This window comes from Prosopis cineraria, unplaced genomic scaffold, assembly GCF_029017545.1.
Source record: "Prosopis cineraria cultivar Desert tree isolate PC_DT_omini unplaced genomic scaffold, ASM2901754v1 PC1650, whole genome shotgun sequence".
Lineage (NCBI taxonomy): Eukaryota > Viridiplantae > Streptophyta > Magnoliopsida > Fabales > Fabaceae > Prosopis > Prosopis cineraria.
In genome coordinates, this window is record NW_026556975.1 from 1 (window position 1) to 18,132 (window position 18,132).

At 34.6% G+C, this 18,132-nt stretch overlaps 1 pseudogene; it reads right to left on the minus strand.

The window, feature by feature from the left end:
• Positions 1–200: 200 nt before the first annotated feature.
• On the minus strand, positions 201–8,892 carry LOC129300564 (uncharacterized; annotated as a pseudogene).
• Positions 8,893–18,132: the final 9,240 nt, after the last annotated feature.

The window sequence follows — 18,132 nt, forward strand, 5'->3', positions numbered from 1 at the left end:
TTATAAATAGGTCACATTCCTAATTCTTAAATAAAATTCTCCCTAATTTCAACCCCCCAGTTAAAATTTCCACCCATAAGCCAAACAAATAGTAACTAATTAATTATTTATCATCCGATGTAACGTTATAATTTGATCCCCGCATGTACAATTACTTCTTTTTGGATGGAAAATGGATCAATAAATTAGCTCGTAAAGTATTTACACCTGACAGTCAACTAACAAATAGACACTAATACCGAAAAATACACGTAAAATGATGCCTGCCACACACCGATGTCATGTCATTGCCAAATGCAATTGATTAGCTAACATAATCTCTTGACCAAAAAATAAAAAATATAAACTGTGTTTAACAAAAGAACGATACGGGAATAATCATCCTCTATGGCACTTCATCTTCTAGTTGAGAGTACAATGAAACATCGTCTATAGGCAACGAAGGGGGGTTCCAGGAGGTATTCGAGCGGCGCCATCTTCCCCAGCCCATACACAAAGAGCCTCTGCATCCATGATGTTGAATCAATGTCAATCTGACCACTCAGCTCATTATAAACTTCAAACGCGTGTCAAAATCCATCTTCTCCCCCATTATTTTACTGCGGTATCGTTTCAGGATTGCCACACACATATACAGGTGCAGATGCTCACATGGATAATGTGTCCATAATACCTCCCATAAACGCATTGTACTCTCGAACTCAAGCTCCCTGAAATGTCAAGTGAAATATTTGTCAGTTAAGGTTTCATTCAGCAACGAATCATCGCTGCGAGAACCGATGCAAGGCTAAATCTGTCGGACTGGTAAATCTAGAAATCCAATAACTTCACTGAAATCAAGCGCATCATCAATTGGAATCCACATTGGAAGTATTATAGAAATTAACCATTTAGTTGAAATGTGTAAAAGACTTTGATCCTTTCAGGAACATGTCTCAAGACTAAAGACCCTTTTAGGAAAATATTTATAAATCATCCAGCAAGCAAATATCCTCCTGAATCATCTCCACAAATGTAAAGCATGTTCGCTTGAAAGTATTACGTTGCCGAATAACATTCTTAACAACCTAACTCTCTGAGTCTAAGATCAATTGCACCTCTTCGGAGAAAGAGAGCGAGAGATTAAGTTCAAAAGGGCCAGTGATTCAGCGAGGACCAGACATGCAGTTGTGTTTGCAGGAAGTTGAGTATGTAATACTACTTGCTATATTTTGTTATCAAAGACAGTCAAACAGACTTCTCATTGCTGAACTGCCAAACTAAGTTCAATTGGCAAATGAGAAGGAAGAAAATACATTTAACAATCTAGAGGAATACACTATTAAGTTCAGACATAGCCTGAAATTACGGATCCAAGACAGCGATTCAAGGAATCTGACCTTTTAAATTGAATCAATACCCAGCGGAAACAAAAGAAATAATTCAAGCAGTCATGCTGCTCAAAATATTTATGCAATGGACTATCCAGTAACTCTACCAACTGCAAAAAAGAAATAATATTAATCAGAAATGCCAAGGGAACTGACAAGAATACATCTTAGTAACAGGTTCCCAACAGAAATGTCTTTTGTCAGTGTTGGTCCAAAACTGATGACAGGATGATAAATAGATAAACTATCAGACATAGATCATCAGTCCCAGCTTCAATGATGAAAGCTTCTTGTATGATTTGATTTACATTTTACCAGATGACTCTTTATAACATGCAAGGCTCCTAAATAAGTTGCAGACATAGATTATCAGTTCCAGCTTGTATTTTATGCTTTTAGTTCTCGAAGAATGGTGCACAATTAAGTTGCAGAAACATTATGTTTCAGTTATCAACTTCTCTCTCAATGCTAATGTTTGTGAAACACATTGAACTGGATAACAACAACTTGATTAATAACATCTCTATAATAACAAAAAAAGGGCATATTTATATTTAGATCAGAGATGCGGCTCATATTTTCTGGGATGCATGATCAGAGATTTAAGAGACGTCGAGTGTGAAATAGTAGTCATTAGTTTCACCATCACATTGAGGTTCAAAGCAGACCTCAGTGACACAAGGGATGTGATAATGGAACAAAACGTGCAGTGTTTTTGTTTATAAAAGGATACCATACTTGTAAGACAATCATGCCAGCAATGATTTTGCCATCCCATCAAAAAAGTCTCATTAATTTTGACAATCAGAGGAAATCTAAATTTAGAAAGGAGTTCATGGGGAGAAAATCCACTAGTTATGCTTTCCAATTTGTGAAATATTTGTATTTATAACATATTTGTATGTTCCTTTCCTTTTCTTAATTCAGGTAATGCATGGTTCTCTCAACGAGGTACCTACAATTGCAATTCAATTGTTGGGATGCAATTGATGGGCAAGCAAATAAATAAGCACATGAAATCTACTGTAGAGGAAACATCTTGCTGCATCAAAAGAAAGTTCTCACACAAAAAGTAGAGAGAGAGAGAGAGAGGGAGAGAGAGTAAACCTTAGATAATGCAAAAAGTTGAGAATGCATGCCATTTTGATCACGATTGAAGTTGGGTCCAAGACGCTCCATAAGCGCTACGAAACACCAAAATGCCTCTGATTCGTCACCCATTACAAAATATATCGGGGAAAGAAGATCACTCATACCCTGTACGATAACAAATATAAGATTGCCTAAACATATGGAATGTCAATTCTCAATTATTAACCTTTCCTTTTCCCCCCAATTTCAGGGTCAGATTGGGGAGGGATGGTAATGGGAAGTTGGAAAAATGAGGGACCTCAACTCTTGATTTGTGGTACCATAAATTACTTTGGTGCAGAAAGATGTTAGCTATTAACATATTCCTACCCTGGCTGCAGAGAACAATTCTTTGCTTAATCAATTATTTAACATCCAGGATAACCAAGCACAGGAATAGATAAGAGAAGCCGTCATTGATTCTTAGATCCCAACATTTTGAAGGAAAAAACATGAAGCAAAATTCTGGTGTTCAATGCATCACATTGATAAGTACCTGACAATAACCGAGGTCAAAGTTGTAGAATGAATAAGTCAACAGGATATCCCGTAGAACATTCACATTTGGATTATCATCCCCATCATAGAAAGCAAGAATTCTGTCAGTCCTCACCTTCAAAAATAAAAGACAGTTAAACTACATGTGCACCATCCAACTGCTGTTATGTAATCTTTTTGATAATTCATAAACATCTGAACTAGCTTCCAGCATACCACATCTTTGTCAATTAGGCCTTTCCTCTCTCTGAATTTTGTGAATCTTCTAGCCTGTGCTGGGAGGATACTCTACAGAGAAAAGAGCATAAACAAATTATTATTAATTCCCAGTAAGATATTAAAAATGATGCATATAAAAGGCATGGAGAAGAGGAAACCTGCCACTGGCTCTTTATAGTCTCGTACTCCGACTTCTTGACTGACTTCAGATATTCCCTCTCAGCATATGTTGAATCATATGAATAGTACCCCAACAGAAATCCCCAAACCTATCGTTCTTATAAGGATTTGTAAGGGAAGAGCGAGACCAATTTCAAAAAATTTACTCTGATGGACATCATCACAAATATTATTAAACACAGACCTCATTCCGCAACTCATGGTCAAGTCCTCCATAAAATATTCTCCTTCTTAAAGCTTCTGAATCTGTTACTCGCCCTTCAGAATCCAAGAACCCAACCCACTGCAAAAATGAGACCCGCCACAAGCAGTTCAACAAGCAACATTTTGCCACTTTAGAATGCTCTTATTTTGGATTGTAATGCTTTAGCAGAATTAAAAAACCTAAATAAATAAGATCCAGAGTACGTTGACACAATTTTAGAACCTATGGCTCTAAGTCGGAAGAGCTTGGAACCATAGGCCCCAAGACTCGAGTTGCATGAAATACTAGGGCATGAAAACTTAGACTAAATCCATGAATGTGGAATCACAGACTCCAAATTTCTCAGCAAGCCAGTCTATTATGGTATCTTGATAAATACTTTTCACTTTATTGCTTTTTATTACATATAATTTCATCCATATAAAAAACAGAAGAATTGTATAAACACATTGATGATCATGATCAGAGAGCATTTGCACAACAAATTCATTGCTTAAACTTGACAGAAGCATTAACAACAGGAAAAAAAAAAAACATTACAGAAAAAGTGAAAATCAAAACTCACCTCATCATAACCTAAAGGCAGTTGCCGTGGTTTTCCCCATACTTGTGATAATTTATCAAACTACATGTAGAGGGAAACAAAAAAATGATATTGATATTGCTAGGTGTAAAGAGGAAGAAAAATGGGGAAAACAAAATTCACCTGTTGAAGTATAAAAACATGAGATGTATAGTAAAATAAGTCTCTTGGTATGCATGCTCAAAATGCAACCATCAAAGCAACGCCCCCAACAACCAAAATAAATCATGAGTAGTATCTGATCTTACAGATTGGGAGGAGCCACAAAAGCACCACATGGACAAGAAATTAACATAGTAGGAACATTTTTCCATAGCATCCCTGTCACCTTACATTCAGATAGAATTATTACATGCACATTTTTTTCACATGGGAGAGTGATAGATCTGCACACCTTTTATACCTCCAAATGCTATTGTGTTGATAAATTTTAAATTTTGGCGGGATGAAAAATACACTTATTCTAAATTATAGACTCTGAAGTATGTCTGGCAACACAGCATAGCAAGTGTTACTTGCAAGCACAAGGTAACTCACAATCAGAAAGGAGAATAAAAGCTTACTACTAAATTCCTTCCAGCCCATAAAATGTACCAAACAAGGTAACCAGCTCAGACAGAATATGTGGTGGATAACCATTGGGAGTGGTTAACATTTAATATAGTAGCAATAGCACCCACAGAAGGGAGGGTTACCTCCAGAGGATCTGAGGGAACAGGACTTTCATCAGGAATTTTTTCTCCTATACTGGAAGACTTGTTGTGATGATCAAAAGGAGTCTCATCAAAACTTCTCTCAATGGCACCAAATCCATTACTCTGATCACTGAAGAGTTGTGAAGTTGTCTCACGGGCAAATTTGGTCACAAGAGAGAACTTCTCCAAAACTTGAATAGAAATATCTCTGGCAGGATCATTAACTCTATGTCTTGATCTTCCATGATATTGAGAAACAGCAGCATGTCCATCACTGGCACCGCTATCAATCCTCTCTTGGTTCTCATTCAAAGTTGACTCATTAGCTGATATATTTGAAGGTTCACAAGCAATAGAAACAGCCCTGGGCATCTCCAATGACGACAATGTCCTCTGGAAGTCAATCCAAGAAATAGAAAAATAAGAAAGCCAAAATAAAAGGGGCGCGAAAATCAAATATATATATACATATATATCACAAAACATTTTAGAGACCTAAAGATAAATACCAAATGTAAGCTCTTAATTTCTTCTAAACTTTCTGCCTACATCTTCCTTTTGAAAGCAGACTAGCGCACTAATCACAGACTAAAAGAGCAGAGCAAAAGCATAACTGCATGTGAGCTTTTATAAGTTTAAAAATTTCAAGAGGATGACATTTTTATGAGCTATCCATCAAATATTCTGATAATCAGAATAAAATAGGGATATTAACTCATAATTATGAGACTCACTAGTTATGTGTACTTTCCTGCATATAACAACAATAATATTGCTAGGGACACTCTACATAAACAACCAAGTTGCTAAAACCAATCAAACAACTTTGCACGCATCCCACATACCTGCAGAGGATTCTTTAAATCATTCACAATGAACACATTCGTGTCTTCTGCAGATCTGGAAAATATAGCATAACAAGAAAAAAGGAGGTTGAAAATATATCTGCCTGAAAATGGCACTCAAACTATATCAAAATTGAAACATTTTTAAAATATTATTTAGCTACATTTTTTTGGACCTCTTAGCCATTAATGACAACAAAAAGGAAATGAATTTAGAAGCATATAAATTGCATTAATTTTTTTACTGATAAAATAGCATCATGCCCATATGCCTCACAGCCAAACACTTTTAAAATGTTTGATTTGCATAAACAATAATCATAAAATAGCTCAAGTATTCAGCTACAAATTTAGCCTGCAAGAGACTTTGTAAGGGATTTAAAACATTTTTCAAATCAATATTTAAGAATCATAGATGTCAATTAAAAGAAAGAACTCAATGTGAAAGGTTAATTGGTTATAGGAACGAGTTCTCTATGCATTGTTTCTATAGCCTACATGGCAATTTAGTCAATAAAATTACATTATTTAAAACAATGTTTCGCATTAAATCACTAAATTGCCATATGGACTATAGGAACAAGTTCTCTACACATATTCAGCATATCTGCCCTTTTAATCATGAAACCAAGATAAACACTCTACAAACCATTAGCTGAGAAAAATGCTACCCAGAAACAGAAAATAACTACAAGTGTTCGTTGATTAGATAAGAACAAGTAATAGGCTTCAAATAATTGAATTCAAAAGGCCTTGGGGATAAACCTCATGAAGTTCATCCTTTCTCAATTAAAAGGTACATTTGAAATTTTCAAATATATCATGAAGAGACCAGTAATTGCATCATCAATAAGCGAGTTAGAAGAAAAGAAAATTTAAGACACAAATCCAGAAACTAACCTTACAAGAAGAACATGTTGCTTTATTGTAGCAAGAAATTCTCTGACTCCTCCATTGTAAAAGTACAGAGGTGGGTATGCAAGTCCTGCAAAGCATGCACCCCCCCCCAAAAAAAAAGGAAAAAAAAAGTACAAAACATGATACAGACTGAGTCATACAAAATAATAGTGCCAGCCAGACGCAAAGATCTTGCTGATCAGATAAATATTGGTTAAAAATACGACTAGAATAACAAGCATATCTGAAAAAAATCATGCCTGAGCCAAATGAGACTTCAAGAGAGAAAGTATATAGGTAACCAACAATTTTGCACAGTTGAAGGTAAATGCAAAGAGTAAACAGGCAATTTGAAAATAAAACTAAATGTTTTTGGTCAATAAAATTTTATCATAAGATCATTAAAGGAAAAGGGAAATATGAATGCTTAATGTGAGAACAATATTTGGTTGAAGATTTTCTGATCTTGGCAAAATAAAAATCATTACTAATGAAAAATGAAGTACTTGTAGATCCAGGAAGCATAGATGTGGCAAATTTATTTCCATATTCTTGTGGAAATGCAAAAAATATGTATCTGTACCATGCATGCATGACCGATCGACTGTGACACTGTTCCCTTTGAAAAAACTGGCTAGATATTTCATCTATCATCAACAAAGGAAGAAATATTTCAGAACCATTTTAAAATTCAATGATATATGTGAAAAGACAAAGGAAAGTCTTAAATGGCAGAGCTTGGTAAAAGTACCAAATTAAGTCAACACACTTCAATTGTTATAAATTAAGCATTACTAAAGTTGAATATAAGAATAAATAAAAAAATTATATTGTTTTATTAAAAAGTACCTAGTCTTTATCTTGGAAAAAAAATAAAAAAGTACTTCATTACACCCATGTCATTAATTTTATAAAATTCAGAGTCAATGAACAGGCCATCCATGATGGATTCATTTATTTAGAGAATGGTTGCTTTTCTAGTTTCTGCTAACTTGCACATTGAATGCGAGAAATTGTAACCTGCCACATTAGATGCCTTCACCAACAAAGTGATCGCATCTATTACAATTAAGAAAAAAGATAAATCCGTGTATTTTCTCCCCATTATGGCTGGAATAAGATAATTAACTCCACATCTTTGTAATAAAACATTTATGTACTATCAGAGTGTTAAAATCCAAACTGGATGGATAACGATCCCACGGTACAGCGTCCATGGACGAGTGTCAATATGATACGCAACACTTGAGAATGAAACAGTGATCGCAGGGAAAGGATACGAAAAAAAGATGATAAAATCTGTGTAGTTCATACGCTCTACTTTACCTGATGACAAAACAGCAATGATGTATTGCCACCCAAGTGGAGGAGTATGTCTTCGAATGGACCTGATGTCAGTAAAGGGCACCGCCCTTATGGTGTAAAGGTTTCTGTCTACATAAGAAAGGAATAAATTTCAGCATATATGGAACGATAGCTATACAGGCAAAATATCAAAGTCCGAATGCGAACTACCTTTCTCAGACAGCATGGCATTCGAATTGTTCGCTGTATAAGGTATCCATGACTACAACGAAGAGAAGATGGATATTTCCATAAAAAAACACTGCATTCCCCCAAAAGGAAAAAAAAAATAAAAATAAAACAATCAATGGATACCATAAACAGAGAAGAGCCTTGCTTAATCAACTTCAGTCTTCCACTAATCCTTTCGGAAGCAAATTGAGTCGGATGAATTGCGACATTGTCCTTCGTAAAAACTAGCTGGGCGCTGTCTGGCTCACTATTTGAGCTCTGTTTACTACTGTCGCTCCGCAGCAATATGCTGGATGATGCCTAATCCAAATCAATAAAACCGACAAAATTCCTTGACCCAGTTAAATTTGTGATAATCCCTTAAAAAAAAAAGCGTAGATTCGAACAAATTCAAACGAATCACCTAAACCTAACCGAATCCAATTCCATGGAAGAAAGCGACACATTCGGAACTAAATTGGCAACGGTGTTACCTGTTGCTGCGACGCAGCGTAATCGGCGTCGTCGGACAAATCGTGAAGTTCTGTTTCTTGCATCGGCGGAATTGCAGGTAGGGAAAACAATCAAGAGAAAGAGAGTCGACTTCGCGACAAAGGAAAATCCGATTTGCGGGAAGAATAACAGAAAGAGGAAGGAAACCCCGCACGTTGTTAGTTTCGTCGCGGGGATGTAAGCAATTTCCTGGAATCGTCACCTTTCGATTTTCAGGAGAGGCAAAATAAACGGTCAAGATTGACGCATTCGTTATTGCGGATCTGGGCTTTTTCACTCCCCGCCTTGTAATAAATTGTCCCAACGAATGGCGACACGGTGTCTCCGTCACACGAACGAGGCTTCTTTTCCCGAAATTAAAAAAGGAAATTGCTTCACATTTTATTTTATATTAGCTTTCAAAATAAAACCAACATTATTTAAATGTAACTAGTTTTAACTTTTAAGTGTAGAGCATCCCGGGATAATTATAATGATAGATTTAGGACGGATAGTTCACATATTTGGCGCCTATAATCGCAACATATATTATTTGTATTCCATTATAGTTAAATACATTTAGTTACTTCATAACATGTGATTGGAAACTGAAAAACATTAAGCCGTTTCAATTTTTTTTTTTTAATGAGTAAAAAGAGCAGCCATCCTATCATCATTTACCACCTTTTGACAGAGGTAGGGGATGATTATAAGTACAAAAATCACCCCTAATCCTATGAGATAATTGTTTCTCTGATAAAAAATTAAGAGGAATAATCCAATTTCTTATAATAAAGAGTCTAGCAATTTCGATAATATCATTAGTTCAGTCCTATGAGATAAATCATAAGATGTTTGCTTATTTTTTAATGTTTTCACTAGTGATCTCATAATACCTACTACATATAACATTCTTCCTATCATATCAGGCTCCTCCAACTCAATCATCACTTTATCATATATTTGTGGGAAAGAACAGGCTCGAATATCTTCAAGTCTGGATTCTATTTATATTCATGTAGTTACGGACTTTGCTATCGAGATTGTAGCAATGCATGAATATGTCTTACAAAAGCAAAAGTACTCCTTGCATCTTCCTAATTTTCTTTCTCCTCAGATTCGCCTATAAAATATGATAAAATATGTAATAATATATAGCCATTACGTGAATTATGTAATAATAAATCATCTATAGCAACGAATAAGTAAAATTTAGCTAGAAAATATCTCATTAGCATTTTTTTTTTGGACAAAACAATACTTCTGCCTTTCTTACGGGTAATGAAGTCCTTTGTTTTATCTTCACCAATATATCTGCATCCTCCTCCTCACCTTGTTCCTTTTCTTTAGCAATATCTTAAACTTATTGCTGCAATCCACAATGTATTTAAATATGGATTCATTGAATATGTCATCATCCTCATCTGATACACATGAATTAAAAAAAAATAGAGTTGCCTAAATGTTTAACAATCAATTCAAAAGAAAACAGCAAAAAAAAAGGAAACTATAGAGTTAAGAAAATCAATCATATTGGTTTAGATTTTACAGCTGCTAATAGTACAAAATCTCAATGCAACTTTGAGAAAAAAGCCAATCATGATAAAAAAGAAAAAATAATGAGCTTTGACGAATTTAAGATAGTTAGAAGAAACTGAAATTTCTGTGTTGGTTTAAGATTTTCTTATCAGATTCTATTAATCATATTTTTACTATTTTAGATAAGAAAATAATGGATTTCTTTTTTTTAATATATATATTGAAAAGAAATCAAGTTAGCAGAAAATAAGAAATCCTCCAGTAAAATTATCCATGAGGATGAGTTGTAAAAAAATTAATAAATGAGAGTATTTTAATTAAATATATTAATTTTTGTTATAACCTATTACAAAATTTTTTAGAGATGTTCTTTAGTAGTATTTTTTAAAAGTATCATTTTCTCACTTCCATTGGTCACAAAAAGTAGATCAAGCCTTGCCCCAGTTTTATTCCCCACGAGTTGGCCGAGGGCCAACGTTTGTGAACTCGAATCAAACGTGGCGTTTAAATGATGTGAAAAAAGCATTGCTTACGTCATTAACATTAACAGTCATCGAAAAATTGGAATCCTCGTTTGTTGGTTGATCTGGGAGAGTTTCAAATCCTCTCGTTTGGGGAGTGTTTCACGTGATATATAGATACTATGTTGGAAGCAATTTTGTTTACGGTAGAGTAAGAAACTAAATGTGAGCATTTTTTTAATAAAAATTTAAATATTAATTCATCACATTTTGAGAAATTATCTTTTTTTATTAAACCCAACTTTTGTTGATACCTTTAATTACTTTTTAAGGATAATATACAATTTAAACTTTGAATTATAAATTCATGAGCAATTTAAACTCTAAACTTTTAAAAATTATATTTTAAATCTTAAATAATGAAAGTTGAGGTACTTTCGCTGCTACCATTAGATTTAAACAAACATTCATTAAAATGGGGCTGAATGTGTGATTTTCACTAAATTAGAATCGGAGAAAGGTGTTGAATCATGATTTTGATGATTACAAAATAAAAAAAAATTATACTTTATAGGCTATCTAATCAAAATTAAAATCAATTGGTTAAACACTGAAACAAAACTGACTTAAGTAATAGCTTCTATAAACCATGTGATAGAAATTTTATCTTATATTTTAGTTAAGTATTTAACTTAACTATAAATCTCTTGAATACTTTATGCTATATTTGGATACATATAGAATTGGATTTATATTTGAATTTGAGTCAAATTCATTGTCTGAATAATTAAAAATATATAAATTTAGATTTGGGATTTGACCCAAATCGAAATTCAAGTTCTCTCTTAATTTCTTTATAATTTAAAATTCTTTCTAAACCTTTATTATTTCAAATCCTAATTCAAACTCTTTTGTAATTAGACCAAAAATGTATGAAGGCTTGATTGACCTGCCAACAATAATTGGACCGAACCACCAAAGTTGACAGAAATAAGTTACCATCATTGACTGGGGCGAGACGGCCGACTTCTACTAGGACTAAACCGATAGCGACGATAAAGACCGGACGACCGAGTTCTACAGGACTAGATCGACAGTAATGATGGGGAATAGACTGCTGACTTCCACCGACATCAGATCAACAGGGATTGAACTGTCGACTTTCGTTGAGATCGGATCGACGACAACAATGGGGACCAAGCTGTCAACTTCTAACAGGATCAAATTGATGGCAATCGGATGGCCGACTTTCACTAGGACTAGACTGACGGTGATGACAGGGACTAAATTATCGACTTACATAGGCACCGAACTGACAGTGATGACAGGGACTGAACTGCCAACTTCCACAGGCATCGGACTGATAGCGACGATAAGGACTGAATAACCAACTTCTACTTGGATCGGATCAATGGGGACCAAACAGCCGACTTCTACTTAGATTGGATCGATAGCAATGGCAGTGATCGGAGGGCTGACTTCCACTAGGATCAGACCGACGACTATGACAGGGCCAGATGGTAAACTTTCATTAGGACCGGATCGATGAAGATGATGAGGACCGGATAGCCAACTTCTACTGACACAAGATCGATGATGATGATAGGAACTGGATGGCTGACTTCCACCGAGATCGAACCTATGGTAATTACGAGGAATGAAAGTCCAACCTCCACAAGGCGAGGACCGGACGATTGCCTTCCGTCACCATCCTTTTAGTCTGGTTGCCATCGTCATTGGTCAGGTTCGGTGTCGGTGGAAGTCGAACTCACCTCTTTAGCGTTGATCCAATCCCAGTGGAAGTTGGCCATGCTGTCCTCATCATCAGTGTTAGTTTGGTTTTTGTGGGAGTCAGTTGTTCGATACTCATCATCATCATTAATGCAGTCTCAGTGGAAGTTGACTGTCCGGTGCTTGTTGTAGTTGTCAGTCTAGTCCTAGTGAAAGTTAACCATCTTATCCCCGTTGTAGCCGTAAGTTCGATCTCGATGAAAGTCAACTGTCTAATCCCCATTGTTGTCGTCAGTCCAGTCTTAGTGATAGTCAACTGCCCCATCCTCATTGTAGCCATCGGTCTGGTCTCGGTGGAAGTCGGCCATCCAGTGCTCGTCGTCATCGTCAGTTTGGTTTTAGTGAAAGTTGACCATTCGGTCCCCATCGTTACAACAGTTCAATCCCAATGGAAGTCTTTGAAGAGTTTTAACACCTATACTAATAGCATAACACCAGTACTGCTTCTCAACTTGTCTCGTAGGGATTATTTATTGAATGTTTAACACCAGTGTCATATTCTCTAATGCCCGTGCTAGCTTGCTTCTTGAATTAAATTCCTTATTTCTTTAAAATTGATAAAAATCTTTGTAATTTATGAAGAAGCTTAACATCAATACTATCATAGCAACACTTGTACTAATTATCTCTGTAAAGCATTTTTCCTCTCTGTAGCACCAGTGCTATCATCTATAACACCAGTATTACTTTAATCTTTTGTGCTCTATTTTATGTGTTTTTAATCTTTTCGAAACTCATTCCTTAACTATTTTTATCTGTAACCAAATGTATTCTCACTATAACCTTACTAAATTATATTTAAACATAATTATTGCCTTAATCAGATTTGTTATGTTTATTTTCTTGGTTCATAACACCTAAGCTATCTTGCTACATTGGTATATAAACTTCATTTACTTTTATTAGAGCATTTAATATTTATAGTTGTCACGTTGTGTAAAGAGAGGTCTCCATCATAAAGCACTGTTCCATTGCTTCATCTACTGGAGAAACTCAGACAAGCTCAGTTATCTAGGAAAACTTAAAGAAAAGAAGAAGACAAAACACAAGTGATCTCCAATAGAAGTTTAACAAATTATTTATGACTCTGAACTATAAATAGACTCATTTATGAAACTTAGAGACACAAAATGGAAGAGAGCTAACAAAAACAAAACTTTGTCTCTATTTGCGCATTCATTTTTACTAACCTTATGATAAATATTTATTGTCTGTGAGCCTCATTGATTGCATATCCTCTTTTAAAGAGAGTTTATAATAGCAGTAGTTCATTCTTAAACTTATTCTATTTATCCTTATTTTACTTTTTCAAAACAGAGGAACTTAAGCTCGGGGAGTTTAATAAAATTTGACGTTACCTTTGCAAGGGAAAGAGATTCAGACTTATTAAGAAGCCTGTCTTTGTATTGAGGCAACCAAGAGCCCAGCTTAATCTTGGTGATATAGTTGAAAATCTCATGAGGTTCCTGTGGATTAGATGTTGACTTAAGTGGCAGGAATCGAATCAGGATAAATCATCTGTGGAAAACTCACCTCTCTTATCTCTTGTGCTTGGTGATTTTATTCCTACTATATACTTGTTATTATATAAAGTTTCTTTAATTTTTAATTATCTCAATTCACCCCCTTTTGAGGTCATTTACAAGAGGGAGTGTGGAATTTGATGAAAATCACACATTAGGTCTTAATTTTTAAAAATTTAAAGAACACTTATTGAAATTTAACTATGAGGGTAAAATTGCTTTAACTTTAATTGTTTAAGATTCATAATGTATTTTTTAAAAATTTTAGGTGTAATAACTCAGAAAAAAATTCAAAATTAATGACAAGGTAGGTTAACTATATTTTTTTTATATTTTGGGGTAATTTATCAAGCCAATCTAATGGTTTAGTGGCAAGTACCTTTGTTAACAAGTCTAAGGTTACAGGTTCGATTCCTACAAAGATAATAGTGGGGTTATTTTTTTTTCACTTTTCATCTTTTATAAAATTACTATCAGGTCCTTGATCCCATCAGATTTATTTCCTTTTCCCCAATCCAATTCCACATTTTTACATGAGTTGAGAGAGCAAGATAGATTTGAGATTTCAAAACCTTCAGCCTTAACTCTTCTCGAATTCCACTGGAGTTCTCCATCCTTTCTCTTCAATCTTCAATGTCGCTGATGTGGGTCTATTAGAGAGCATCGTTCGCATTGCCACAAGTACCTTCTCTTTCTTGTTCTATTGTCATTCAATTCAACCCCTGCACATGTAAAATCTCACCCTACTAAATACAATTAACCATTAAAACTTATGGTAATTAAAAGATTAACACATAAAAATGATTACCAAGTTTTAGTCTAAATTTAAGGGATCCCAAATTTTCTAAATAACAATGAGTTTAAATCAATCAAAATCTTTTATATCAGAATAAAAAAAGTTTTAGAAGCATGAGATAGCTTAGAGAAGTAAAAGAATTCAAAACTAGTTGAAAAATAAAACATGTGCTGTGATACAGGGCAATGCGTTGTGGCTTGTGCACATTACAGCCACAGTGTATTGCTCTTTGTGCCATGCACCATGGCGTGTTGCATGAAAATTCAGCAGATTCTGCTATCATTTGACAGCAGAATTAGGAACTTCTGATGTGCCCTGATTCTCCATCCGACGACCGAATGATGTGATTTAGGTGTTTGTGAAAAATTCATTACATGAACTAAACTAATGGCATGAGTTTCACTTCGAAAACAAGTCACATCAAGAAGTTGGACACCTAAATACATTTTGTAACAGCCCTCCTGGGTCACCACTGCCTCTCAAGGGTCTTTTCCCAGGCGCTGGACAACACACATGTCACCACATGATTGCCGGCTTTCCCACTGGTGGTACAGTGGTTGTTCCTCACCCCACCCTCACGGGTTGACTCAATGGTACCAGACTTCGCCTCAACTTCATTAAGGTGGTAGAGGTTGGAGGTTCAAGTCTGGGGAGGTTCTAAAAGACCCCCGTGAGGGTGGGATGAGGAACAACCACTGTACCACCAGTGGGAAAGCCGGCAATCATGTGGTGACATGTGTGTTGTCCAGCGCCTGGGAAAAGACCCTTGAGAGGCAGTGGTGACCCAGGAGGGCTGTTACATAAAAGGCGCCTTTTTATGTAACAGCCCTCTGCTCACCCCGCCTACCTGAGGTCTTTTATGACGCTGGACACTCTCCCCCCAGCCCCACAACAGGGCGACCCCACCCCTTACGGTGAACATCAGGAGACAAAAGCTTTCCCGCAGGATTGTTCCCCTTGTGGAAAGCCTCCCCAGGTTCGATCCTCTAACCTCTCCTACATAACAAAATTGAGGCTGAACCTAGTGCCATTGAGTCTAGCTCTCCGCAAGGGGAACAATCCGCACACTACTGCGGGAAAGCCTTTGTCTCCTGATGCTCACCGTAAAGGGTGGGGTCGCCCTATTGTGGGGCCTGGAGGGAGAGTGTCCAGCACCTCGGGTGACGGTGAGATCCTAAGGAGGGCTGTTACACTGCACGTCCTAATAGGTTAGCCTTTTGGGGAAAGAGTAATGGTCTCGTGACATATAGCTACTCGTCTTCATTCCTCGTGTATTTGCAATCACTGAATAATGGTTGATCTCACGTCTATCTACTTGCAAGATCCAAGAGGTCTAATCTTGTGGAAATGATTCAACGATAAGAGGGGTCCGCTCACACATCTTCTCCGGTGCGTGTCTTAAACTTTCATAACCTCATTTTTGAATATAAAAGGACAAGGTATTCTACTGAAAAACACAAGGACTAAACAAACATTTTAGGAAACTCTCCTGAGATCATCATCTCGTGTGCTCTCTCTGCCTACCGAAATACGTGGCCATTATAAATATTTTAGACGTATGTGATAGCTGCTGTGTTTCATGAGCAAGGGGTCACTAATGTTCTATATAATTTCCTAACTTTTCATTTTCATTTTCATTTTTTCTTTATATCATTAATTTTTATATAAAATAAAAAAAACATTTTGATATCTTAAAATCTCAAAACAATGAAGTTTTATGTTTTTTATGATTTTTTAAAAGTTAATAAAACAATATGATTGTGATTATGTTTCCTTAAAAAATCATAAACAATTCAAAACTTCACAATTTTGAGACGTCAAAATATTTAAATGTCTTTTATTTTATATAAAAGCTAAAATAAAAAGTTGGGAAGAATATTAAAAAAAAATACATTAGAGACCTTAGCTATGTTTTATTAAACATGAAGAGGATTTAAGATGTGCATATAGGCTCTGACCAAACTTTTCTGGCCTTTCCAATTAAGTATTTCAGAGTAATACTATAGACTTAGTAGACTTAGCTATCTAAGACGTTCTATTTCAGAAAAAATCCTATTAAATTTCCAAATAATTTAGTGCTGTGTTTCAATTCATGACAATTTAGATTTTGGCCAAATCTCTCATCTTGATAGATGAAAGATTTATGGATTGGAATTTAAGTCAGCCAAATTCAAATCCCATTTCCTATTATAACTAATTTATGAATTCAAATTTCCTACTCCCTCCATTCAAAAATATAAGTCATCTTTTGAGGAGTTAGATATTTAAAAATATAAGGCATTTTTAATTTTTTGAGGTGTAATCATTTCCTTTTTTAAAAAAATACCCTTATTGATAATGACTTTATATTTATTATAGGATGTTTAATAAGAATAAATATAAAAAGATGTGGTTAGTTTGAAAGCAGGTAACTACTTTATAGGAGGGTGAAATTCGGTTAAAAATACCTTATATTTTTTAATGAAAAGAGTATGTACTTTACTTATTTAAAATTTGCTAAAGTATACATTTAATTCTTTAATTTATAATCATTTTAATATTTTAACTTTATAAAATATTTTATCCCAACAGATTTTTACATTGAACTTTTAAATATTCACAAAACATTATCAAAATACTTTTTTCAGAATGACAATAATTAATAAAAAAATAATTATTTAAAATTAATATGTTAAGGTTAAAGGATAAAAAAATACTTTATAAAATTAAAAAATCAAATTAAAACTTTATGTAAAGTTAAATTTGAAACTAACGATGTTAAGGTGAAAGGATAAAAAAAATACTTTACAAAATTAAAGGATCAAATTAAAACTTTATGTAAAGTTAAAGCTATGCTTTAACCTTAAAATTTTTGCCATTCAAACTCTCTCTTCTCTCTCTTCATATTTTTATTTTTGGTGTTTTTGTCACTGCTGCCTCTTTCTCATCTCTAACATTTTGTTTTGGATTGGTTTGAATCTCAACTTGTCACTATTTTTTCTTTTGAATTTTTTTATACTATGCAAATAAATGATTTTAAATATATAAATTTTAAATGTAGAATTTTAAATATGAAATTTTAAATCTAAAATCTAAATATAATTCAATCTACCAATCCAAATACCACCTTGATGAATTAGAATACAAGAACAATGGAATACAAATTAGTATTCAAACAGATAAGTATATTTAAACTGAATTGACATACAACGGCATAATATTAGGAATAAATAGCTATACAGATGACAACAATCGCCATGGAAAAAAAATACAACTAAATAAGAAATTTTAAGCATAACAGTAACCGTATAATATAACAAAAATGCAGAATTAATGAAGTGACGTGGGTATCAATATATACCTACAAATCATTGGCGAATTAAAGCAAGGCCTTGAGCATACCCAGAGAGGTG